Source organism: Octopus sinensis, linkage group LG13, assembly GCF_006345805.1.
Source record: "Octopus sinensis linkage group LG13, ASM634580v1, whole genome shotgun sequence".
Taxonomy (NCBI): Eukaryota; Metazoa; Mollusca; class Cephalopoda; order Octopoda; family Octopodidae; genus Octopus; species Octopus sinensis.
This window is the reverse complement of record NC_043009.1, coordinates 18,245,894-18,273,566: the sequence shown is the minus strand read 5'-3', so window position 1 is coordinate 18,273,566 and position 27,673 is coordinate 18,245,894.

Genomic DNA, 27,673 nt, shown 5'->3' with positions numbered 1-27,673 from the left:
TTAAGATGGAAAAGCGTACTATAAAAATAAATAGAAATGTTGGTATTAGTGCCAATGAACGGTATTTGTGTTTTTGTTCACATGTTCTCATTTAGTGCAGCATTTTAGTTGTATTTTTTTTTTCGTTGTTGATATTTATCTGTTTATTTCATATAAAACATTTTAGTTTTGGTGGTATTATTAGGTCACCCTGTTCAGTTCTGCTTGAGCAAATTCGTTGTACGAACGTAGTTGCTCCAATATCAATTCTAATCCGTATTAGTTTGTCCTAATTAGTTTTAAATATTTAAATTCAATTAAGAAACTGTTAGAGCGACTTGCATCAAACTATGGTGATTCCTCTTGTGTGAAAAACACTACGTGGAAAAGACCAGCCATAGAATGGTATGGTGTGTTATTTGTCTGTCTGCTGGACGATCTTTACATTTGTGTGTGTGTGTGTAGGTATGAATGTATATAGATATGTATATGTGCATGTATATATATATATATATATATATATATATATATATATATATATATATATATATATATATATATATATATATATATATATATATATATACACACACACACACACACACACACGCACACATATGGAGGAAATCGACAGGTGGTCGAATAAGACCATTTCCTTGACCCATTTCACTCTATAAAACAACTCAAGATTAGTCTCCCCACCGCAAGTGTGTTCTATGACATTCCACAACGACAAGAAGTCACCCATCCAGCCCACTCACATACACCAGCAGCAGCCCAGCCACCGAGATGTTGGGAACTGCAATTCAAACTGAGCCCACTGGCCACCCCACACTTACTGCTACACAAGGCATACAAGTGATCATGCTGGATATCAAACTGGTAGACGTCAGTGCCTCCGTGACCACGCTTGTGGCTGAGAAGGCCTACCTTTAGAAAGCAGACACGACCACATTGGTCGCACGAAATTGACCCTTTCGTGACCTTTCACATCCTCCATATATTTACCACCACGTTTCAACTCAGTATATGCAACTCTGTAGTTCTCGAATCTTTTCCCAGTAGTAACAATTAGATTCCTTTACAGGTCCTTATCTGATGCAAGATCTTCCCAGTTATTAGTTATGATATTTATCTTTTTAAGTATGTTTTTAAAAGTTGTCTTATACACACATACATACCAATATATGCATATATACATACCGCCATGCATGTGTGTGTGAGAGAGAAAGAAAGAGAGAGATATATATATATATATATATAGAGAGAGAGAGAGAGAGATAAGAAGAGAATTGTATGACACAGGTTAGTACTAAAAGCAATGGTTCTTACAACGGACACAGCCACAGATTTTGGCACACCGACTTGATAAGGTCCTGTATAACGATATAGTATTGAATGTGATCGTGGTCAATCTCCGTTGGTGCAAAGTTTGCTAATCAAGTTCCATACAGAATCGTACCGGTTTCATTTTGTTCTCCAAATTAGAAGTAAGCAGAAAGCATTTCTAAAACAGATAATAAAGGAAATAATTCTATCACTGGATGAAATGCTGCTCTCTTTCCTTTCCTTTCTTTCTTTCTTTCTTTCTTTCTTTCTTTCTTTCTTTCTTTCTTTCTTTCTTTCTTTCTTTCTTTCTTTCTCTCTCTCTCTCTCTCTCTCTCTTCTCTCTCTCTCTCACCCTTTTTCTCTCTTGCACTTTCTCTCTACCATTTTGTGGTTCTCTCATCAGTTTCGACATCTGGATTGTATCCCTCATCTCTGAATATGAGAAAAACAAGTTTAAACATGAGGTGGCGAAACAGCAACTCTAAACTATTTTTCTGATCATCTTCGATTATATTTCTCTGAGCCTCAACAGAAAATACGAGTGGAACAATAACACCCACCACCACACCACGTAAAATGACGGCTAAAGGCAAAAGGGGGTGGAAACCCAGATACAAACAGTGTTATACACACTCAATAGACAAATATGCACATAAATTGGGATAAATAGGTAAAACAAAACTGTATAAAAGGAGCGGATACAAACAATATAGTAAGCGAACCCATATAAACACACAAACACACATACAGTGACTTCCCAAACTGCTGCAACAACACCAACAACGCGACGAACAACAACAGCAGCAACAACAAGAACGGCAACAACTACCATGATTGCAGCAGCGTAGGCGAACACACACACATACACACACACACACACACACACACACACATACACACACAGATACAGGAACGGTACCAGAAGTCGGGGTTCAAGGGTAGCAACAACGGCAACGGGGAGGGGACAGGGGAAAAGAGCGGGTCATAGTGCTGCTAAGCAATGATACACACACACACACATATGCACACACACGCACATATGCACACACACGCACCCCCCCCCCACACACACACACCCACAAATAGAGGCGCAAACGGATGCGCATGTAAGGATACACATCATAGAAGAACAGAATGGACTAAGTGGAGCAGAGCACACATGGAAACGCAAAGTGTCGCTGAAGAGGTCACAGATGTGTGACGAAAGATTTCCGGACAACGGACACGAGTTAAAATCAGAATAAAATCAGTAATAAACGAGAGAAGAAAGAATATACAGTGCGTGTGTTTATTTGGAAATAAAAAGGTCATCCCGAAATACAACAAAATCTGTTTCAACACACGCTTTCACATCAAGAATCTTGCAACACAAATTCATAAACGTATATAATACTCTATATCTTAATTGATGGATTCATTTATTGCTGCTGTAATCTAAGCCCATTGTGTTAACATCTTATTTCAGGTAATCTATCTACTTCCATTACTTCTATCGTCAACCATTTCCAGCTCACACTTTAACAGAGCAGATTGCTACTGTTGAAATACACCGAACAATCAGCGAGTAATTAACTGTATTGTTCTTGTTAAAAGTGTTGAAACATGCGTATAAACAAGTTAGTCATAAGTGCATAGAACGGGAGTATATATATGTGTGTGTGTGTATGAGTGTGTGTGTGTAAATATATGTGTGTGGGGAGGTTACGGTGGGGGTGGGAGGTGTGTGTGTGTGTGAGGGGTCTGTGTGTCTGTCTGTCTGTCTGTGTATATTTAGCGATTATTGGAGAATATAGATTGTAGGAAGTCTAAATTAGAAATTTAAGCCTGCAAATATTCATCTGGTATAGAAGTAGATTCAGTCTGTGTTTTGTTAGATTACCATTCAATACTGCTACAGGTGAAATGAAACCAGCACTTAAAGACTGTTGCTGTTTGTAAATAATTTCTGAACTTAGTGCCATAAATGCAGTTATCCTTCTTTCTTCTTTCCTGGGGAATTATAATAGCAATGACATTATATTACTGTAAGGGACTGGTTGTTTTAGTAGAGAATTCAATATGGTGTGTATATATGTATGTATATGCGTTTGAGTGTGCGCGCACGCATAGAAATATATAGGTACGAGTATGTGTTTGTCTTTGAGTGTTGTGTGTGTGGTTTTTTTTTTTGTTTTTGTGCGTATATGTGTACTTATATTTATATGTGTGTCAATAATATCAATCTTGCCATGGTACACGGAATTTTACCTTGTGGGACGAGAGACATTTGGGTTTCGATATAAATTTTAACACATCCATTACTTGTTCTGCTTTTATAATTCAAATGCTTCTGCTCAAACTCCAAATAAAGTGAGCCTCTTACTTGCAACCATAGTACTCAAGTACCCCCTAATAATCTTCATTATTTATTCTCTCGAAAATTTTCTAACTTTCAGAATCGAGTGACAAAATTTCGTGTGCAACAAGACAGAGAGAGAGAGAGAGAGAGAGAGAGAGAGAGAGAGAGAGAGAGAGAGAGAGAGAGAGAGAAGAGATGGTTAAGTAACAAGACGGAGAGAGAGAGAGGAGAGAGAGAGGAGAGAGCGAGAGAGAGAGGGATGAGAGGAGAGAGAGAGAGAGAGAGAGAGAGAGATGGTTAAAGTAACTTTATAAGATTCTCGCGATGTAGATGACACGGACACATCTATAGACGAGATAGAAACCTCGTTCGAAATGCGTCTAGGTGGACAGACAGCAGCAGAAGACAGAAACCACGGGAAACATAGATAAGAATGATGCGACGAGAGGTGGTGGGAAATTGTTGATGACATAAGTGAGCTGTCCGTGCTTTTCGAAAAAAAATCTATTGAACTTTGCGTCCAATACGTGCAAAAGGATTCAGAAATAGTATACATACATACATCCATACATACATACATCCATACATACATACATAAATACATACATACATACATGCATACATACATACATACATACATACATACATACATACATACATACATACATACATACGTACGTACGTGTAAGTATGCGTGTTCTCTTCAATTTTTAATTATTTGATTTCTTTCTGTAAGGATGGTGCTGGTTTCTAACAAAGATGCAAAGCTCCATCGTCGGAATGTAGAAAACAAAATCATTTTTACTGTTCTCTTTGTAGGGTGTATTTATGATATCCGTGTTAGCCGGTTAATTTTTTTTTCTGAAAGCCCTAGCTTTTCCAGATAGTCACTCAGGCATTTGTTCACAATACCAAATGCATCAATTATTGTTCGTATAAATGTGAATTCATGATATGAATATAGAAGCTGGAAGTTTCGAAACAGTTGTTCCATAGTTATCTTCTTTCGAAAAGATCAGCAGGACAGCTGACCTCCATATTAGTACAACTATATCCGACCTGTGATATTTGCACTTGGTAGAAGCTTTACGGGAAATGTCCCAACAATATTCCTTGTGTTGATGTTTGTGTATGTATTCAATGACATGGGGTTCTCTATATTTATCTCAGCACTTACTTTTTCGGATAGCATTGTATGTTGTTTTCGTTACAACATCATGCTACATTGGGAGGTAGAGCTTGAGGACTTTTTTGATCAGCTGCTGACCACACGTGTGATGCCTTTTCAGTTGCATCTTGGCTCACCGAGAGGTTTTCTGTCTCTTTTGCTCATAAAGTATCTTGTGACTGTCTCTTGCTCTTGGATTGTGATATGAACGCCCACGTCACATCACACATTGAAATGTGATTTGATGTAGCGGTCACGAATCCAAGAAAGGCTGCACTTGATGTGGATGTCACCTTTAAGTCTTCGGGGAAACATATACGTGCAAAGACTTTGTGTGTGTGTGTGTGTGTGTGTGTGTGTGTGTGTACCAGGAGTGTTTGGAATGAGTTGCAGTCCTTAGAACAACTCAGATGCAATGCACCTAAGTGGAAGCTCTTGACATACGACCGGCTAATTCATAGAATCCCATATTTCTCTTTGTAGAGATTGTCATATTTACTAATCCTCAGACATGAAAATGTAAGTTAATCTACGCATTCGCTTTATCAATCAACACATCTCTTTAGTGCTCATTTTTTGTTCCATGAAGGAACACACAAGCGCGTGCGCGCACACACAGATCCATTGTGAGCAGTATTAGCTCAAGATTTCTTCTACGATAGCCCTGGATCCACCAAACCTTGCGAGTGGATTTGATAGACGGACACTGAAAGAAGACTGTCGTATACATATGTGTATATCTATGTGTGTATGTGTGTTTGTGTGTGTGTGAGTGTGTGTGTGTGTGCGTGTCTGTGTATGTGTGTATCTTTGTGTTTGTCCACATTGTTCTTTGACAACCGATGTTAGTTTCTTTGGGTCTCCGTAAGTTAGTGGCTCGACGAAAAAAAAAAACAATAGAATAAGCATCATGTTTTTTAAAAAAAAGTACCGAAGTCGACTAAACCCTTCATGTAGGTGCTCCTGGATGGCCGCTGTCCAGTAAATGAAACAAGTAATATATGCTCCAGCATGACCGCGGATGTTGAATGTCTCTTATTGATTGTCTTAAAGCTGGCAACATGGTCACGATAACGATTCTTAAATGAATCAGCCGTCTGCCCAATGTAAACATACGGATCTCCCCTTGTGTGCACGGTACATTTATATACAAGATTTGTACTCATACAGAGATTCATCAAAGGACATTTTGATTTTTCTCTGCATGAGCATTTATCGGCATGATGCTATTTTTAATCGACACACCTTGAAGGTATCCTACGCCAACTCTGCTAATTTATGCATCTTATAAACAATAGCAAAATGCGGCAAAGGTTCAATAACCCACCAACTGGATCTAGCGAACATTTGCATCTAAATACCAACCAAGGAGATGTAAACCGCATTGATAAACATCACCTTCGATCAATTTGTAGTAGTAGAAATACTTATAATACAGCTAACACGGTAACAATGCCGATAAATGGACTCGGGACTAACTTATATACAAATAAATACGACAAATGCTTTGAAACCGCTACCTGTTATGCATCTCGAAGCTTTGTCAGTCGCGGTTTCAAGCAACGAAAATACTTTGACATAAATTAAATTTAAATGTTGAAGTGAATCTAACGGTATTTTGTGTGTTCTTAAATGGCTTATAAACATCTTCCACGCAGCAACTGTTTTTGTTTCAGCACACGATCTCAGACCAAGTCACTTGCTATGCAAGTATATCTCCGTAATATATATATATATATGTGTGTGTGTGTATGTGTATGTATGTATATATATAAATATGTGTCTGTGTATTATGCTCATACACACACATATATATATTTATATTTACATGTATATATCTATATATGCATAGACGTGGCTGTGTGGTAAGAAGCTCATTTCCCAAACACATGATTCAGTCCCACTGCGTGGCACCTTGGGCAAGTGTCTTCTACTATTGCCTCGGGCTGACCAAATCCTTGTGAATGGATTTGGTAGACGGAAACTGAAAGAAGCCGTCGCATATATATACACGCATGTATGTATATCCATGTGTGTCTGTCTTTGTCCCCCACCCACCCATCGTTTGGAATCCGGTGTTGGAGTATGTGCTTCCTCGTAACTTAGCGGTTCGGCCAAAGAGGCGTAATAGAATAAGTACCTGGCTTAAAATAATAAGCCTTGAGACCGATTCGTTCAACAAAAAGAATATAAAACATTCAAAGCGATGCCCCAGCATGGTCGCAGTCTAGTGACTGAAACAAGAAAAAGACTAAAAGAATTAAGTATATTAGTGTGTGTGTGTGTGTAGATAGATATAGATATATACATACACACACACACATACACATCTGTGTATATATGTGCGTGCGTGTGTGCGTGTGTGTGTGTGTGTGTGTGTGTGTGTGTGTGCGTGTGTGTGTGCGTGTGTGTTCTTCATTTCTAAAACCAGACACTCATGTATGTGAGTGTGCTATGCATATTTATGCGGATGTGATTGCATGTATGTATACATATAGAACACCTTCAATGACATTGATTCCACGCTGGAATTGGCTTTAAGGCAGCGAGACGTCTCCTTGTTAACATTTATAAAGTCGAGAGAGGAGAATTACAAGCGCAGGTACATTGGTGTCCGCAAAAATATGGCTCAGGCTTACCTCACTAGCGACGAATTTCTAAGGTGCAGTTGCTCAGATTATCTATTGTCTAGAAACCTCACTAAAATAGCCTTATATATATATATATATATATATATATATATATATATATATATATATATATATATATATATGCGTATATGTCTATGTTTGTTACATTCATGCATACCTATATATTTACATACATAAATATACCCACACATGAAAACACATATATGTGTATATATCTATATATCATAAATATATTACACACACACACGAACGTGTGTGTGTGTCTGTTTGTCTCTGTGTCTGTGTATATATATGTGTGTGTGTGTGTGTGTGTAAGTATATATATATATATATATCTTACCGACAGCTTTGGCATTCCTAATTTTTTTCTCAACTATTTGGAACATAAAGTGACGGCAGCTGAGTGAACACAATAAATAACAGTAAAAAAGAAACAACATAAAGAGAAAGAAGCAACAAAAGTATTTAGTATTTTGTTCTGTTCCAGGTAGAATAGCGAATTAGAGCTACAGAGCTTATATACTGATGAGAACACAGCTATGTCAACCATTTACACCATTTATATACCAACACAATCCTCTCTCTCTACTCCCTTTCTCTCTTTCTCCTTCTCTCTTTCCTTCTCTCTCTCCCTCTCTCTCTCTCTCTCTCCCTCTCTCTCTCTCTCCTCTCTCTCTCTCTCTCTCCCTCTCCTCTCTCTCTCTCTCTCTCTCTCTCTCCCTCTCTCTCTCTCTCTCTCTCTCCTTGCTACTTTACTTCTGCTTGTATTGCTGTTCTTGTTACGGTTACGACTGCTTCTGCTTCAGCTGCTGCTGTTGCTGCTGCCGCAGCTTATTCTTGCTGTTCTTATTGCTGCAGTTGTTCTTAAATGCCGTTGGCAAATATTTTTGTTGTTCTTCTTTTGTCGTCGTAATGTTACTTCTGTTGTTTCTCGTCTTGTTTCTAGCAGCTGCCAGGCGATAAGAGCATTAAAGGTTAACATGTCGATATCAAAGAGTACGCTCCCGGCAAACGTAGACTACTGAATGGTTCCAGTCTTGGATTACTCCAAGCTTTCCATTGCCACCTTTAGGGCCATTGGCAGAGTTGTCAATGTTGTTTTTGTCTCGTGTATAAATTGATGGCTTTGTCCCAAAACATCACGTCTGAATTCACAAGCTCTATATATCATGTGTCGGTAGGATATTTTTGAGCCCCACATTTAATGGTACACATTCCAGTGGAGTTGACTTCACCTTTAATCCAATACCAGTTATATACAACCGTTGATTCAACAAAACAAGTTTAGTAGCCATTTTTTTTCTTTCTGTAGTCAAAATATGTTTATATTTGCAAACTTCCAATAAAATACCTTCTAACGTAGATAGAACCTTGTTGGCTCAGATCCGAACCTTGATGTATGACTACCATATATTCACGGGGATCATCCCGAGAATATATTAAGGCGAGAATTGTATCGACTCCATAAAACATCGAGCCAAAAACACAATGCAATTATTCTTGAAATTAGCAAAATATTTGGCAGAGTGTCGAAACCTAGTTAGAATCTCAAATTACTACCCGTTGGCATACGTCCTAATCTTTCTTTAAATCTAATGTTTTTCCCATGTTTCCAGTGATAGAGCTTGCTTGTAAATGAGATCCATATTTCTCATGTTGTCTAAAAGCTTAATCAATACAGGTCCTTACGAATTTTCTTTCCTTCCTCCCAAACTTCTTAAAACATAAGTGCGATAATATATATATATATATATATATATATATATATATATTAATATATTATATATATATATATATTGGCACAAGTACTCAAATTTTAAGGGTAGGATATAGTTAATAAATTTGGCCTTGTATCTGCCACCTTTGGACATTATCAACCCTAGCATGATATTATGCAAGAAAGAACTCACCAGGAAATGGACTCAATAATTGTTGGGTATTTGGTCTGATAGTTGCCAATCTAATGCCCTAAATACAAGAAAGTATCCCATCAGGAAGATAAGCGGCAGTCAAATGAAGGACCTTCAGTTCGTGGGCATCTCTGTATGATTTCTCTATTCCGGTCGTTTTCTTTCTGTTTAGCTATGATAATAAAGGACACACTGAGATTTAGTTACCTTATAAATATGACGAAAGGTATTTTATCAACATTTAATTCAACTCCCGTTTGGTGAGGTATCACCAGGAGGGACAGATCTGCTCGCTCAAAGGGACTTACTCTAGATAAATGACACAAAGTCCCGATAGATTATGGGCGTCACTTCCATATAGCTAAGTATATTTATGAAGCTCTATGCACGATCTGAAAATGCAGTAGCAACCCAAGTAACACGTAGTATATGACGGTTATATAACAATTCAGTGTTGGACGGATCTAGTAACAGGTGATCTGCCATATTAATTTTAGGTGACACTAAAACTCGTGTTCTGATGTATAAAATTTTCGCAAAAGCGTCAGTGAAAAACTGTAACTCGAAATAATGCTGTGAACCTGGCTGTGCAAGAGATGAGTTTTCACTCTTTTATGTGTTCATTTGCGTAATTGCATTCATACAGACTGATATATGTGTGTGTGTGTGTGTGTGTGTGTGTGTGTGTGTGTATGTGTGTGTGTGTGTGTGTGTGTGTGTGTTTGGCATGTATGTATGTGTGTGTGTATGTATGCACACATAATGAAGGATAAAATCCAATAACGATCTTATCAGTGCCAGCATGTAATAAAAACCATCGAGGTAAACACTAATATAAATTTGTAATTATACAGATATAATTATAAGTAAGGGTACTGAGAAACAGTACCCTTACAAGCTAGAGGTAGATGTCGAAAGACTCCAAAAACCGCTTCAAATTACATTCCATTAACACAAGGCTGAAAGCGAGCAAATGAATAAAAGAGATTTAGTAAAATTTTGGGGTTAATTCTTCATCGTCCGATTTCTGATTTTGTAAAACAAATTACTTTACTGTCATCAGTAGAATATACCAGAAGTACATAAATATAAATATGTAAACATATCCATACAAATACATTCGTATATCTACAAATATGTACATATATCCACACGTATAAACGAGTCAAATACGACTATTCATCTCAACCTCGTACGTATTTGATCAAGATAATATCGCAGTAAATAGCAGGATCGGAGTGAATAAATAAAATATATGTGCATACATAATTAAGGATAAAATCAATTAATGATCTTATCAGTGGACAAAATAAAAATATAAATAAATATATGTGTGTGTATAAATATCTGCTTGTCTAGCTATCTATCTATCTATATATTATCTATCTATCTATCTATCTATCTATCTATCTATCTATCTATCTATCTATCTATCTATCTATCTATCTATCTATCTATCTATCTATATATATATATATATATGTGTGTGTGTGTGTGTGTGTGTGTGTATATATATATGTATATATGTATATATATATATATATATATGTGTGTGTGTGTGTATATATATATGTACACGTACACACACACATATGTACACACACACAGAGTCAAAATGACTGAAACAAGTAAAAGAAAATATATATATATATGTGTGTGTGTATGTGTGTGTGTGTGTACATATATATATATAATACATACATACATACATACATACATACATTAATACATACATACATACATACATACATACATACATACATACATATGTATGTTGTTAGTGTGTGCGTGACTTTACTTGTGTGAACAGAGTGATTCAAGCCCCCTATCTCAATACTCTTCCCTTTATCTCTCCCCCACACCACCCATCTCTTCGCAATGACCTTCGAACAACTCGCCGAGTCATTTATTATTACCCCACAACTCTCTCTTTCTCACTCTCTCAGGTTCGTTCTTGCAACTGAACAGGATTACCGCAATACTGTGCCATTTTTTTAAGGAGAACGAATATTCTGTCATCGTCAAATATGTATGTAAGCATTTCAATAAAATTAATGTGTGTGAAACGGAGTGTATGTTTGCGTGTGTCTGGTGCATATGAGTGTGAAAATACCTGCATGTCGATTTCGGGTCTGAATGGCCATAGGGCAATTCACAGGGATCATATCTCACAGACCTGTGGAAGTTAGAACTCTCGTCTGTCGCGTATGCTTCAAACTATGCAAATCTGCAGCGGAACTGAAGTCATCTGAAAGGTCATATACGGAATGTCAGAAATTCCATTAACAACGACGACGCTTAGCGAGACGACAGTCGTATTTGAAAATGAAGCAATCACCGCACACACACACATACACACACACATTATACATAAATTTTAACACTTTTACTTCGCGAGTTTAGTATATTATTATTTCATTTTTACTATAGTTATTGAATGTCCATTTGTTCGCCTGTAAATCGATTCTTTTATTCTTTTACATTTCTTTATATGACTTCATATGAATATATATAGAGAGAGAGGTGGGGGAGAAGAGCAGTCATGCGAGCTGAATGATCAATGTTTAAATAAAACATCGACAATTCTCCTTGATACGAAATGATGTAAGACAGGCGAAATGAATTAAGTCTATTTTAAAGTTAGCCTGGTTAATGCAGGACTGCTTTCATGTTTAAGGTGCAAACTAAATAAATCAATTTTAAAAAATTATTTAAATTTAGATTTAGTACACATTACATTCTTCAGCTGCGTATTCCATATTTTTATTGAAAAAAATATGCTTTACTTTAAAATGTATTTACTTTAATTCATCCACATCAATTGGTAATTCAAGGTAGACAACATTTCAAAATAAGGAGGAAAAAGTCATGTTTCTTCGTTCACAATTCAACACGCTTCTGACTTGTCGTTGGAAAGGTAGCGGTAAGTTATGTGTATATATGTAGAGAGACATAGAGAGAGAGGGAGAAGAACAGTTAAAAAAACTTTATTTCCATTCGTGTTGAACGATCAATGTTTAAATAAAACATCGACAATTGTCCTTAATACGAGGTGATGTCGGGCATGTGTGTGTTGTGTGTGGTGTGTGTGTGTGTGTGTGTGTGTGTGTGTGTGTGTTGTGTGCGTGTGTTCAACTGAAATAAATTCGAACTAAAATTATAGTCAATGACTATAATTTTAGTTCGAATTGAATTTAAACTTAATTGCAATTCGAATTTAATTATAGCCATGAAACGTACGCAGTGTTTTTACTTATATTATATTTATAATTTTTTATACATTTTGAAAAAATCTTTTTATACATTTATATATATATATATAATATATTATATTAATTATATATATATCATTTGTTATTTATGTATTGGTTATGTCTATCACTGTTTGAGTTACATAATAGTGGTTTTATCTCTAATTCATATTTCATAATATATATATATATATATATATATATATATACTCAGCATTATACAATATAACTGTATATTTACAAACTGATGTAAATAAAGAAAGCTAGCTCATCAGAATACCAGAACATCTTGGTTTCATTCGCTCTTTATATATACAACATATGGAAAGCCTGAACTGGACAAAATTACATTGATTTGGTCAATAAAAGGTAAGCAACCCGGTCAAGATATATTGTGTTGATATTATAAAAAATACTTTCTTCACATATGAATGCCCTCGTATCAATCACGCTAGGTAGAAATGAGGAACTGGCTGTTCTTAATTTAAGCAAGATAACAAGAAGAACAAAAAAACAGCAATAAAAATAGCAGATAAGGTTAAAAAAACTTATAAATTATATAAATATTAGCAAATAATATCGAAGCATTTTTAAGTAATCAATTACACAGGTAATTGAAGATTCTACAGAATTCGTAGCTGCAGTTTGTGTGAATATTTAGAATTCAACTCTTGATGTAATCATATTCCGGGGAACATATTACTGCAAACATGTTTGCATAATTTCTTGTATACTGAAACAGGTGTAACCCTATGCAAGTCACGTGGTTAGATAAATATGTATTCACCTTACAGAATAATTTTACCGGTCGGATTTTCTGGATTTTCAGCTTGATTTATAATTGACATTACAAATACTTTGTAATTGATTACAACGTGGACTGATAGCGAGTCCACAAGAGGAGCTACTGTGATAGCCATGCGGTTCTCTGAATCTATATCTTATATTACGGATTTGTGTGTGTGTGTATGTGTATATAGATATATATATATATATATATATATATATATATATATATATATATATATATATATATATATATAGATATATATATATAGGGAGAGATAGATATAGATAGATAGATAGATAGATAGATAGATAGATAGATAGATAGATTGTTAGATGCACGGTTTACAGAGAGGATTATTTCAATGTGCTTCGTGCAAATCGAACTTGCGTACATTGAGGAATGCATACATATGTGTGTGCATGTGTTTGAGTGTGTACGTGCACGCGCGCGCGCGCGTGTGTGTGTGTATGTCCACACGTGTGCGTGTGTATGTGTATATATATATATATATATATAATAATATATATATATAAACACACCACACACATATATATATATATATATATATATATATATATGATTTTCCAGTTTCAGCTAATGAGCTGTGGCCATGCTGGGGCACCGATATATATATACACACACACACACACACACATATATATATATATAGATATATATATATATATATATATATATATATAATATATATATATATATATATATAAGAGGCGATTCCGGATCATCAGCGTCACTCGGGCTCATCACAAGTTTCACATAAGACATATGCCTGCTCAAAGGATTTCACGTTTTCCGCTTTATTTCTCGCCCCAAATGGCTTATATTTTTTATATCTAGCACACTATGTCTTTCTCCATTTCTAAGTTAAGGGTAAACCCTGCAAAACACAACTGATCTTTACACAAGACGCACAGAATAATGGCAATCAAATAACGACAGCGGAGTGCACAACAATCATCAGCGATCTGACTGTTGCCTGTAATCTTGACAAGAGATGCCAGTTAGTCTTTTACACTTACCAGGCTCGTTCTTATTAGCCCGAGTTGCTGGATAATTTTTCGTCCCTTTAAGAATGTGGTAGAATGGAAACTTTTCACAGATTGGATTTTAAATCCTAATCTTTATAGAAATTTATTGTTTCAAGAAAACATTGAATTTGAATTGCTTTTAATTTTTACGATTATAGATAACAACTCGGGCTGTAACTTCTGAGCCCGAGTCAGACATGTGTGAACGGTGTCGAGAAAACGTCAGCTACGAATGATGTATTTTGACACAGGGCTTCTCTAAGATGTCCGCCAGACTCTGAACGAAAATAAATGAACTGCGACCATTCTCAATAAAAGGAGCCCGAGTTATTGGCTGCAATTACACACTTGAAGTCAGTGTTGGCAGGAATTAAATCAGCTTAAAAAATACAGGTTCACTTTACAAAATTTATACTCAGGCTAAGCCCTAACAGCCTGAGTGCGGAGTCGCCACTGATATTATATATATATATATATATATTATATATATATATATATATAATATATTTATATATATATATATATATATATAAGATTAATCAGCCGAAATTGCTAGGATGATCCGGTTCTTGACCGAAGATTGAAGTTTTTTGTATCGTCTTCTAAATGTTTTACGTTCTTGTCCCAGTTTGTATTTTTCTACATATAATATATATATATTATATAATATATATATAATATATAAAGTAAAAGTAAAACAGTCAAGAGAAAGAGTAAGCACGGTTAGGCATCCTTTTAATCGCTACAAATGTTTCGGTACATACAGACCCTCGTATATACAGGATTTAAAGTTGAGTTTAAATTAAATTATGTAATGATTTACCTGTATAAGAAGATCTATATGTATCTCCTCGTGCGATACTCAGTTGCTGTCTCCACAAGTAAACCTAAATTTACTTACGGAGACAGCAACTGAGTATCGCCTGAGGAGATACATATAGATCTTCTTATACACAGATTCTCCAGCAGTTTTCTTATCACTTCACTTATCGAAGACCCTTCGATTATAATTGGTTCTGATTTTTGTCTCTGATCTTTTGTCTTTGATCATTTTACTCAATCTCGGAAGTATTTTATAAAATGTAGAAATAAATATAACTGAAGCGACACTTTCAGTCCGCGGTTTTCTTCACTATGGACGAGATAAAATGAAGAAACTACAGAAGACTGAAAGACTGAAATGGGAACACGTATGTGTGTGTATGTGTATGCGTGCGCGATGGATGTGTGTGTATGTTTGTATGTGTTATGCATGCAGACGTAAGTAAATGTGAATGTCTGTTCAAAAATTGGAAAAGGAAAACGTCTATGGAGAACTGATAGGAAACAGCAGCTTTTATATCCTGTTTATGGGTTTTTATTTGTCCCTATTGTCATGCGTACATTTGGTTAATCTGCATAGAAACCTACAATTGGTTGGGTTCTCAAAAGAAAAAAATAATAAATAAAATTCAGAGCAGACTGATTCACTTTCTCCAAATACAGTCGAACGGCGAAAATTCGTAAAACATTGCCAGGATTCTACATTTGGAGCTCCTGAGTGAACATATGCACACAACCCTATATACACATGGAATACATGCACATTCCATATAAATTCATGTAAACAGTAAGGAGACATTCACACTTCTGTTCTGTTGTAGCAGGCATACCCACGAGCGCAATTTTATCCACATGCACATGCAATGTACGCATATATGCATATCTCAACCGATTCAGGTAACCACAAACTCCGGCTTGAATTCTGTAAAGGAAAGAAGCTTAAAGCAACTAGAAACATGCATATTTGTGCGTGAGCATGCACATGCATATGTATGTGTGTGCGCGTGTGTGTGAATGTGTGTTTGGAGATACAAAAAGTTGTGTATGCTGGCAATTGTGTGTGTGTGATTATAAAGAACGCAGTCAAATATCTGCTCCAAATATTTTTGGAATAACACAGACATATATCTGAATGCAATCTATTCCTACTGCAGAATAATCACAAACTATAAAAGAATTGTTTCGTTCAGACTCGGTCCTTTTTCTCTCTCTTACATAACTCTCATATCCAGACTTTTAGCGTTTGTAAACTTAACACTCTCAAGAACAAAATATACTTGTAAAGAGCTGCCAAAACTTTCCTGTTGAGGTGAATAAAAGAATGTTTATGCTGGTAAAAACGTGCTTTAAAGTCATATTCAGTTAAAATATTGTAGGATTTTGACCTAAAATTGCTGTTTAGATATAGTCTGGCTCAGTATATTAATGACTTTCCCAGACAGTCACCATTAAGCAGATAATCGTTACAAGCAGTACAGTAACTTGCTGAGGAAGGCGATTTCTTGTGTTAAAAAGTTTAGTATTGTAGTTTTTAATGGAACGGGTACCTATTCATCAATAGTAGATCAAGCGGAAAAGTCGTTTACATGATGGAAATGCTGTAAAATATAAAAGATGTATGGCTGCGTAGCTAAGAATCTTGCTTTGCGACTACGTCATTTCCTGTTCAGTCCCACTGCGCGGCACCTTGGGCAAGGGTCTTCTACTATAGCCTCGGGCCAAACAAGGCATTGAGAGGGAATTTGGTTGACGGTAACTGTGAAGAAATCTGCCGTACATGTGTGTGTGTCTTTGTGTCTTAGTTCAGTTTCTCCCCCATACCACATCATAATCGGTGTTAGGGTGTTTACGTCTCCATAAATTAGCGGTAAGGCAAAAGAGAGCGGTAGAATAAGTACTAGACCTTAAAAAAAGTACTGTGGTCAATTTGTTCAGTTAACTCCTTCAAGGCGATGCCTCAGTATGGCCGCAGTCCAATGATTAAAACCAGTTGTGCTCACGAGTCTAAAACCAATGATTAAAACAAGGGACTTACGAGACTAGGCTTAATGCTAATCTGTACATACCATGGCTTGCGGTCTATAAATAAATGCTATACGACCCAGTGCATGGAATTTCCCAAGAGCCTGTAGTGCTACTAATATGGTCTTGACTTAAACAGAAGACAAAATAAATTCATTAGTCAGTAATACATACATGTTATGGTAATGAAGACGACCTGGTCAATCAAGGGATTAAAAAATGACACCATCGGATACAGTGGTTCGACAATAACAGTATGAAGTATATATTCCATATCTTAATGATTTGAAGCTTGACTCGAAAAAATCAAAGTGTGCAGATATAGCTGTGTGGTTAAGAAATTTATTTGGCACCCATGTGGTTTCGTGTTTGAGCCTATTCGAGCCGACCGTCGAAGGAACTTTTTGGTGGGGTAGTTTTAAACTGAAGCTCGGTTTAATACTATCTTCTCGCTCGTGAGTACCTCTAACAGAGTACATTATGTTGCAAACATTTACGCAAGGTGTCTGGCCTGCCTATAACTTTCTTCCTTCTAACCATTAGTTTCAGGAACTAAGAAGGGCATTATGGGTAACACCCTACCTCTTCAGACTGAACCATTAACCATTTTTTATATTTTAGGATTTGGTAAAACCGGGTTGTGTGACATTTAAGAACATTAACGGCATTTTTGAAGTCAACACTAAGCTCATATATAAGAGACAATGACTGGGCGACTCCAATCCCTAACGCGGTTCCCAATGTCCCTCGAATCCATTTCATTTTATTTACACTTAGGAAAGTAATGGATGTCCCTGTTCCCAAAATATACGACTTTTGACGCTTATCAAACGAGACCAGTATGACTAGCACTTAAGTATGTACACACAGGCACCTATACACGTACACCTATATGCCTACATATGCCTTTATATACCTCACACCCGTCTACACAAAGTTCATACGTACACACGTAAACACACATTTACACAGCGAATTCTACACGCTGTTTACAGGACAGAGCTTTTCATTATTTCTCGTTGGTATATAGCCAGAGGTCAGCTGCGATCGAACAAACCCATGGTATTGTTGTTGCTGCTATACTCGATATTATTGTTGCAGCTATTATTTTTGTTGTTTTGATTCGTATTAACATTCTTGTATTCGTTCTTGTCCTGTCCCTCCTTGCCGGTAATCAGATCCAACGGAAATCGAGAAGATAGGTTCCACAACAGGACATACTTACAATGTCTGTCTCTGTGTCTCGGAGCTGGAGTGGTGTGGTGGGTTGTACACTGCTTTAGTTATCTTACACCCGGCAGATAAGTGACATGAAAGTTATATATGTGTACAAATGACGTGCCACGAATAGAGGACGGGTAGATATCGTGTAGCATTCAGTTACCTGATGAAGGCCGTCTTTGCAGTGATAAGATATATATATATATATATATGTATGTATATATATATATATATATATATATATATATATATATATATATATATATATATATATATATATATACAGAAGTTAGATGTCAGATGACAGGCAGAGGAAGAAAGAGTGTGGGGACGGGGTGGGTACTGAAATATATAAAGAGGATGGGGGACGGGGAAGATAGACGGAGAGTGCAATGAAAGTAGATGGGAAAAAGTGAAGAAGAAGTGAGGGGAAAAGTAGGAAAAGAAAGTAGGGAGTGATTAGAAGACAGAAATAGATAAATGAGAGCCAGAGAGAGTAGAGAGAGAAAATAAGACGAGGAGAATAAAAGAAACAAGAGTTAGTATAAAAGAAAGGGTGAAATAATCAGAGCGGAAGAAAGCCGCTCCCCACCCACCACTCAGGTAATCTTCAAATAAAGGTCAATATTGTCATTTTTTTAATTTCTGGCGAAGAGTAACGACGATGATTTGGCTAAAATGTGACTGCGCTGAACTATATCTTTTTATCTTTAGACTACTGCCATGTTAAGGCCTGCCTTGGGAAATTTCAGTTGATCGAATCGACCCCAGTAATTTTTATTTTTTGTTAGAGCCTGGTACTTATTCTATCGGTACCTTTTTGCTGAACCACGAAGTAAATACACAAACACATACACACACACACACACACACACACACACACACACACACACACACACACACACACACACACACACACACACACACACACACACACACACACACACACACACACACATATATCGTTCGTTGCTATTATCCAAAAGTGTCGTAAGTCTAAAACGTTGCTTTTTCAGAAAACGAAAAATTAGTTTCGCCATTCCAAAGCAAAACCACTTTGACTTTTTGTGATATCTTGGCATCTGAAGCAGCTGGACGTGCAATAGTTTGACTAAAAGAACCGACAAGCAAAAATAAATATTGCAAAAAAATGCATTCGACCAAAGTTGGACATACGACAGTTTAACATAATAGCAAGGATATATATGTAGCCATAAGCTTTTATTCTGCTTGTTTTGTCCCTCGTCCGTCTACTAACGGTCTCGTCTCGAGCCCGTCTCGTTTTCTTATGTTTTGGTCCCATTCCTGGCAAGTTTTTTGCCGGTGCCTTCAAAGTGGAAGCACTATTATCGATAATGACCAAAATTGCGTTCGACCCTCTGACCGATAACTGAAGAGGAGTTGGTGGCTCTCTGTGTTTTCCGTTCGTCTGTGTATTTAGTATATGCTCGTTTATCTACACGCTTTAAAAATTTTATACACACACACACACACACCACACCACACACACAACAACACACATACATACGTACGTACATCTCCATCCATACTCCATACATACCATAAATACAAATTACATACAATACATATATATATCTAATATAGGTATATATATATATAGTAGATATATAATATAGCTATATATATACATGCATATATTATATAATATATATATATATATATATTATATATATATAATAGAAATACTTCAAAAAGAAAATAGAACTACACGTGGAAAGATATGGGAGAAGTAAGAAGGAAAAAAGCGAAAACGCACACACATTGAATTTAAAAAAAAATAAAAGCCTTTTTTAATGAAAAGTAGATGAACTTACCTAGAATTAAGGGTAATTAAATTCATTATTCTGAATTGTTAAAGAGATTCAAAGTCAAACCGGTGTCGTCATTGCTATTCACTTCTAATTGTACTTCAGTTCACCTAATTGTATTTATTTATCGCGACTTTTCATTAACAAAAGCCTTTATTTTGGGGATATTCAATCTGCATTTTCGTTTTTTTCTTACTTTCCCTATATATATATGCATATATATATACATACATATATATATATATATATATATATATATATGGTATATATATGTATATATATGTATATATGTATATATGTATATATTATATATATATTATATGTAAATATATATATATCTATATATATATATATATATATATATATAATATATATATATATATGTATATATATGTATATATATGTATAATATGTTATATATGTATATATATATATATATATAATGTAATATATATATATCTATATATATATATATATAATATATATATATATTATATATATATATTATAATATATATATATGCATATATATATGCATATATATATGCATATATTGCATATATATGATGAATCCAACTGGAATCTACTCAGCATTCACTCTATACTGAGTGATGATACAATATGGACGTTTTTGGTGTCCTGTACACCTATTTGATTATGAAGATTTACAAACATATTGAGTGAAACTCAATATACCTACCATTATGAATAATACCAAATGTTCTTTTTCGGACTCTTCATAATGTGATACAAGTCTTTGGTGTAGTAATTGCATGCGGCTGAAGAGGGCTTTAAACTATCTGTTATGTCGATTATACATTGATGTAAGAATAAGTTGTTTTATAAAGCTCGAAACACGTGTACTGCGACATCCTTTGAGTTTGTTTTTCATTTCATTTTTATTATATGGATATATATATATATATTATATATATATATATATATATATATATATATATATATATATATATATATATATATATATATATATATATATATATATATATATATTCATATATATATATTCATATATATATATATATATACACACACACACATATATATATATATATTATATATATATATATACAGGTATGTGATATTTACCGTTTGTTATTTTTTCACTTAATCCTGAAAATATTATTTATGTAACGCTCGCGCTCATTAATTTTTTACGCACACACACACACACACACACACACACAAACATATATATATATATTATATATATATATCTATATATATATATATATAATATATATATGGTTTCTTTCTGTTTCCGAAAGCTAAATCTGCTTACAAGACTTTAGTCGGGCTGAGGCTAAAGTAGAAAACAATTGCCCGAGGTGTCACGCAGTGGAACTGAACCTAAAACCATGTGACTGGGAAGCAAACTTCTTACTCCACTCCTGGTTAAAAAAAAAAAAAGACTGAAGACATCGCAAACCAGCCGCTAGACATGCCTCAAATCACAACCTGCTCTCCTGTAATGAAAGCAAATAAATGCCCTCTCTGAAAAATAAGATGGGCAAGTTTAGTTGTAACTGATACACTTTTGATCATAACCTGTTAAACTAGGCTGACATAAGGTAAATTGATAACTGCAACACAGGCTCCCGAGCACTTTTATAATTATTGATAGGACCATCGCTTGAGCTTGTAATGGACGCTTTGGCAAAATCCAAATTCTTTTATCCCATGGTGGCAGGGTTTTACTGTTATTGTGAATTTAAACCAAGTTTGAACTATTGAAGTGAACCGGTCGCGTGGCACCATTACTTTCTACATCAACGAATCGTTGTGAGTTAAATAGGATGTTAGAAAACCACGAGGAAAGACTTGGTTATGTCATTGTACTCTCCCTCAACTCCGATTTATTGTGTCACACATGTACTCATGTGTTATGCAGAGTACATGTGTGACATAATCCACACTTCCATAAAATATATCTCTATTGTATCTAATATCATACTCAGTAACCATTCCTTTAAAGGTAAGGACTACTTCAGCTGTATATACCCAGGTAGATCCCAGAAGTGATAAACTATGCTCAAAATATCACACCATATAACTATTCCTTTAAGTAACTTCACCTGCCCTGTTTTTGAAGTTCCTTTAAATGTCACTCTCTATACCTACCTACACATCCTACACACCCACCCGTTCACTAGCTTCACCCTCTTCCCACATCACCTTACCACTTCATTCACATATGCACACACACTCACACACATGACACATGACACAGACACCCAAACACGCTCACACACACTAACACAACGATGCATTAATATTATACTTAGAAAGCTCACTCGTAACATTTACAGAAACTCACATACCCATGCACACATATTTCATCACCCCCCCTCTCTCTCTCTCTCTCTCTCTCTTTCTCGCCTTCTTCCTCTCTCTCTCACACTCTCTCTCTCAATACCTCCGTAACAAATTCTACATATATCTTCCACACTTTCTCATGCTCTAAACCATCCGTAACAGCTCTAACTTTCTCCATGTGACAACGCTATACGCACTGACACTTCAGCTAGCAGAGTTTTCCATATTTTAATTAATATGGATTATTTGAAACGAAGTTTGATTATTCAGATCTGCTTGTGGTGCATTTCTAGCAATCATATGTCTCCAGGAAACCTTCTGGGTATCTATCATTGTTACTCGAGATCGTTGCGTAATGTCCCAGTAATTAGTTCTCCAAAGAAGTGGATCAGAAAACAGTGTGTTTGTAGAGCGAGGTAGAGTTGTGAGGATAACTCACTTCCATATATAGACAGCAGCCTCTCTAGGCCGATGTCTATATGGAAATGAATTAAAGACAGTTGCAGTGCTAGTTGTCAAATAATTTAGATTAACGAGAAAGATAGAAGAAAAAAGCATTATATCAACTCAGTTTAGCTCAACATCACACGGTCGTCGTCAGCTAAGAAAGATTTCAAGACATATATCCAGTTTCGATGGATGAAAGAAACTTACTTTATTGTATGCAACACAGATTTTCTTTGATATTTCTCGTTTCATCGTTGATTGTCGGTACAATTATGCCATGGCTGTCGCCAATATTGTCTCTCCAGACATTTTTTTAGAAGTCTTACTTCTATAAGTATGAAGTTTGTATCGTCAATATACACGGTTTCTGTTGATGTTTCTATTGATATTTACAGCATTTGTTTAAAATAATATATATCTGGGTTTAGTAAGAACATTGCACACACACAAGCAGACTCCATCATACATACATGTATGTACTAGCAGAAATATCCGACGCTGCTCGGGGTTAAAATGGCATAGGTTTTTATTGTTTTAATTGTTTGGGTCATGTGATTGCGGCCATACTGGAGCACCGATTTTAGTCGAAAAATCGACCCCAGGATTTATTCTTTGTAAGCCAAGTACATATTCTATTGGTATGTTTTTCCAAACAGCTACGTTACGGGGACGTAAATACAGCAACATCGGTTGCCAAGCGATGGTGGAAGTACAAACACACACACACACACACACACACACACACACACACACACACACACACACACACATACATGGCGACGAAATGATTGAAGGAGAACAGAGGCGACGAAATGGTTGAAGGAGAACTAAGGCGACGAAACGGTTGTGGAAAAAATTTTTCGCTTCATACACTCATTAGCACTTAATCTATCTGCAAATGAAATTTGAAGTGAATCGGGTGTTAAATGCAAAAGTTATTGAGCGAATAAAAAGCTGTGATCAAATTGAAAAATCGTTTTTGTGCTGTTTTTTGTCCTCCCCTTGCAGCCTAAGTAAAATATTTTTACTTAATAGTCATCCTTGTAGCATTTTCCACCTTTATCTCTAATTTGAAGCGAATCGGTTGAGACATGCAAAAGTTATAGTAAAAAAAGATCTTCCTTATGGAAATTCCTATTCAAAGCTCCTATTGATTTGTTCAATTGGCCGCTGATTTGTATTTATCGAGTTTTTTCCACAATCTGAGTATGCCATGAGGCTTCTAGATATGACTTCTAGTCACGTGTCAAGTTTCATCAAGATCGATTTTTATCGATAAATCCTAGCTAACAACTCTGCAAACAAACATACCCATAGACAGAATTTCCCACATATGTAGTAGATATATGTGTGCATGTATGTAGGTACACAACACACACACACACACACACACACACACACACACACACATATCATCAAAGCTTTAACTCGGTAGCATGTACCTATTTCTTTATTACCCACAAGGGGCTAAACACAGAGGGGACAAACAAGGACAGACATAGGTATTAAGTCGATTACATCGACCCCAATGCGTAACTGGTACTTAATTTATCGACCCCGAAAGGATGAAAGGCAAAGTCGACCTCGGCGGAATTTGAACTCACAACGTAACGCAGACGGAATACCGCTAAGCATTTCGCCCGGCGTATGCTTTCGCCACTTGCTTTGGGTGTCGCGTACAGACATTGGCAACTTGAGTGATAAACGGTAAATTTAAATATACTTGCAAAACTAATTTCTGTGTCCTTGCTAGTAATAAATAACTTTTCATATATATATATGTATATGTGTGTGTATGTATGCATTGCTCCAGCATGGCCACAGTCAAAATGACCGAAACAAGTAAAAGTGTAAAAGTGTATGTGTGTTTACACACACACACACACACACACACACACAAACATACATACACACACACACACACACACACACAAACATACATACACACATACACACACATATATATACATACATATAAATACATAGATATATATATATATACATATACATATGTATGTATGTGAGTTTGTGTGTGTGTGTATGCGCGCGCGCGCGTAAACATACTTGCATACATACACGTGTCTATGGGAAGTTGTTTATATCTATCTATTTATCTCTCTCTCTCGCTCTCTCTCTCTCGCTTTATATATATATAAATAAATATATACACATACATGTAAGTATGTATATTGATACGCGCGTGTACACACACACACATACACACACACACATATCTTCAGATATGCATCTATAAATATTTATTCATATCTCTGTTTTCATTGGTTGTTCGCTTGTTTGGTGAAGGAGAGGTTTGCCTTGCCAGAATCCCTAGTATTATTAATTTTTTCCTCGTTAGTGAAAACGAAAAATCATTATGCATTTATTAGATTAAGTTTCCTTTCTTTTAATGTTTCTTTTAATCATAGAGCATACAGCATTCATAAATAGCTGATATTTCAACCTAGTTGGGCCTCATCAGTACAAGGTTAGGAAACCAGGGTGCATTAAACATTGCGTTACATCAAATTAAACTGCTACAGTCTGTTTAGATGCAGTCCTGGCTATATTCAGCATGTGCGTTTGCCAGGAGAGATGCGTTCTAATAATGAGACCCAACACACACACACACACACACACACACACACACACACACATATTCAGTAACATAGTTCCAATCATAATACTTACTAGCCTATATGCACACACATATATACGTATATGTATTTGTGTATGCGTGTATATGTGTGTTTGTATGTGGGTGTGTGTATGTATTCTTTTATTCTATCTTTTACTTGTTTCAATCATTTGACTGCACGCACACACGCACACACACACTCACACACATACACACACATATGTATACGACGGGCTTTGGTCGGCCCGCAGCTATAGTAGAAGACACTTGCCCAAAGTTCCACGCAATGAAACTGAACCCGGAACCGTGTGGTTGGGAAGAAAGCTTCTTACCACACAGCCGCGCCTACGCCTATACGTATGTGTATATAAAACACATATAGTGTATATATAAATAACATTTATTAATACCATTGAAGATAAATTCTAGATTTATTGAAATTATTCTCGCTTGTGGAAAAGTAAAAGCAATTACGTTGTGACAACTGGGACCAAGTCCGATAATGTACAGACGTGTATTGCGCACTCGTGAGATATGGCCCAAAATTTTGCCAAAAGTTCGGTGAGATTCAAGCTCAAACCATCCAGAAGATTCAGCAGGCCTTTGGCGAAAATGCCATGGACAAAGCTCAGATCAAGGAGTGGTACAACCGCTTCAAGTATGATCGTGTCTCGATGAAGATCACGGTACGCTCAGGCAGGCCATACACAAGCAGAAACGGGGAGCCGATTGAGAAGGTTCGACAAATAGTTTTGTAACAATGTAGGAAATTGCTCACGAAGTGAGAATAAGCACAGGTTTAGTGCATTCGGAGAGTGTCGGCGAAATTCTCCAATGTGCTAGCGGAGCAGCAGAAGCAACTGCACATGGAAATCGTTCAGTACATGCCGGGCTGTACAAACCATGATCCAGACTTCGAGAAGACCAACATCACTGGTGACGAGACATGGGTTTATAGTCTCTCCTCGATGCGTTCGGTCATCGGACGAGCGCTCAGTACACGTTTGTATTCTGTACGGAACAGTTGGGGATTGACGCGGCCGACCGGCCATGAATCTTCCACCCAAATGATTCTTCCCACGCAGTTTGTTTTGGCGGGAAAAATTAAGTCGCATACTTTTTTGACCGAATCTAATATATGTGTATGTGTGTGTGTGTGTGTGTGTGTCAATATGAGGGAGTGAGAGTAAAAAAGGAAGGAGCATCAAGTTTATATATACTGATTGGTATACGAGCATATAAGTAGTATGTATGTATGATTAGGTTTTCGTAATGAATGAACAATGTTGGAAAGTAGAGATGGTTGAAAAAGAAAGAAAGAAAGAAAGAAAAATGGACTAAATGAATGAATGGATGAATGAAAGGACTGTTTTGTCTCCAGCAAATAAAAGCAGCAGCTTCCATCAGTGCAGTCTTTATTTATTGTAGATGGCATGTAGAAACTCGGGAAAGGAAATCCTGCAAAACAAGAAACCGTTCCATAATGAATGAACCTTCAGCCTTATGCGAAAACTTACTTCAGACATGTCTCTCTAGTATCACTACTACTACTACTACTACTACTACTACTACTACTACTACTACTACTACTACTACCTCCACCACCACCACCACCACCACCACCACCACTACTACTACTACTACTACTACTACTACTACTACTACTACTACTACTACTACTAACTACACCACCAGCACTACCGAAACATATCACCATCAGTATCACTACGACTACCACCAACGCCATACAACTCCCAGCGTCCCCATTACCACTACCAACTCCATATCACAACCGATACCACTATCAACACGATATCACAAGCGTTACAACGAACTCCACCACCACTACCACCGCTACCACTACACTTCTTTAGTAAACCGCAGACTGTTGGGCTTTACTGG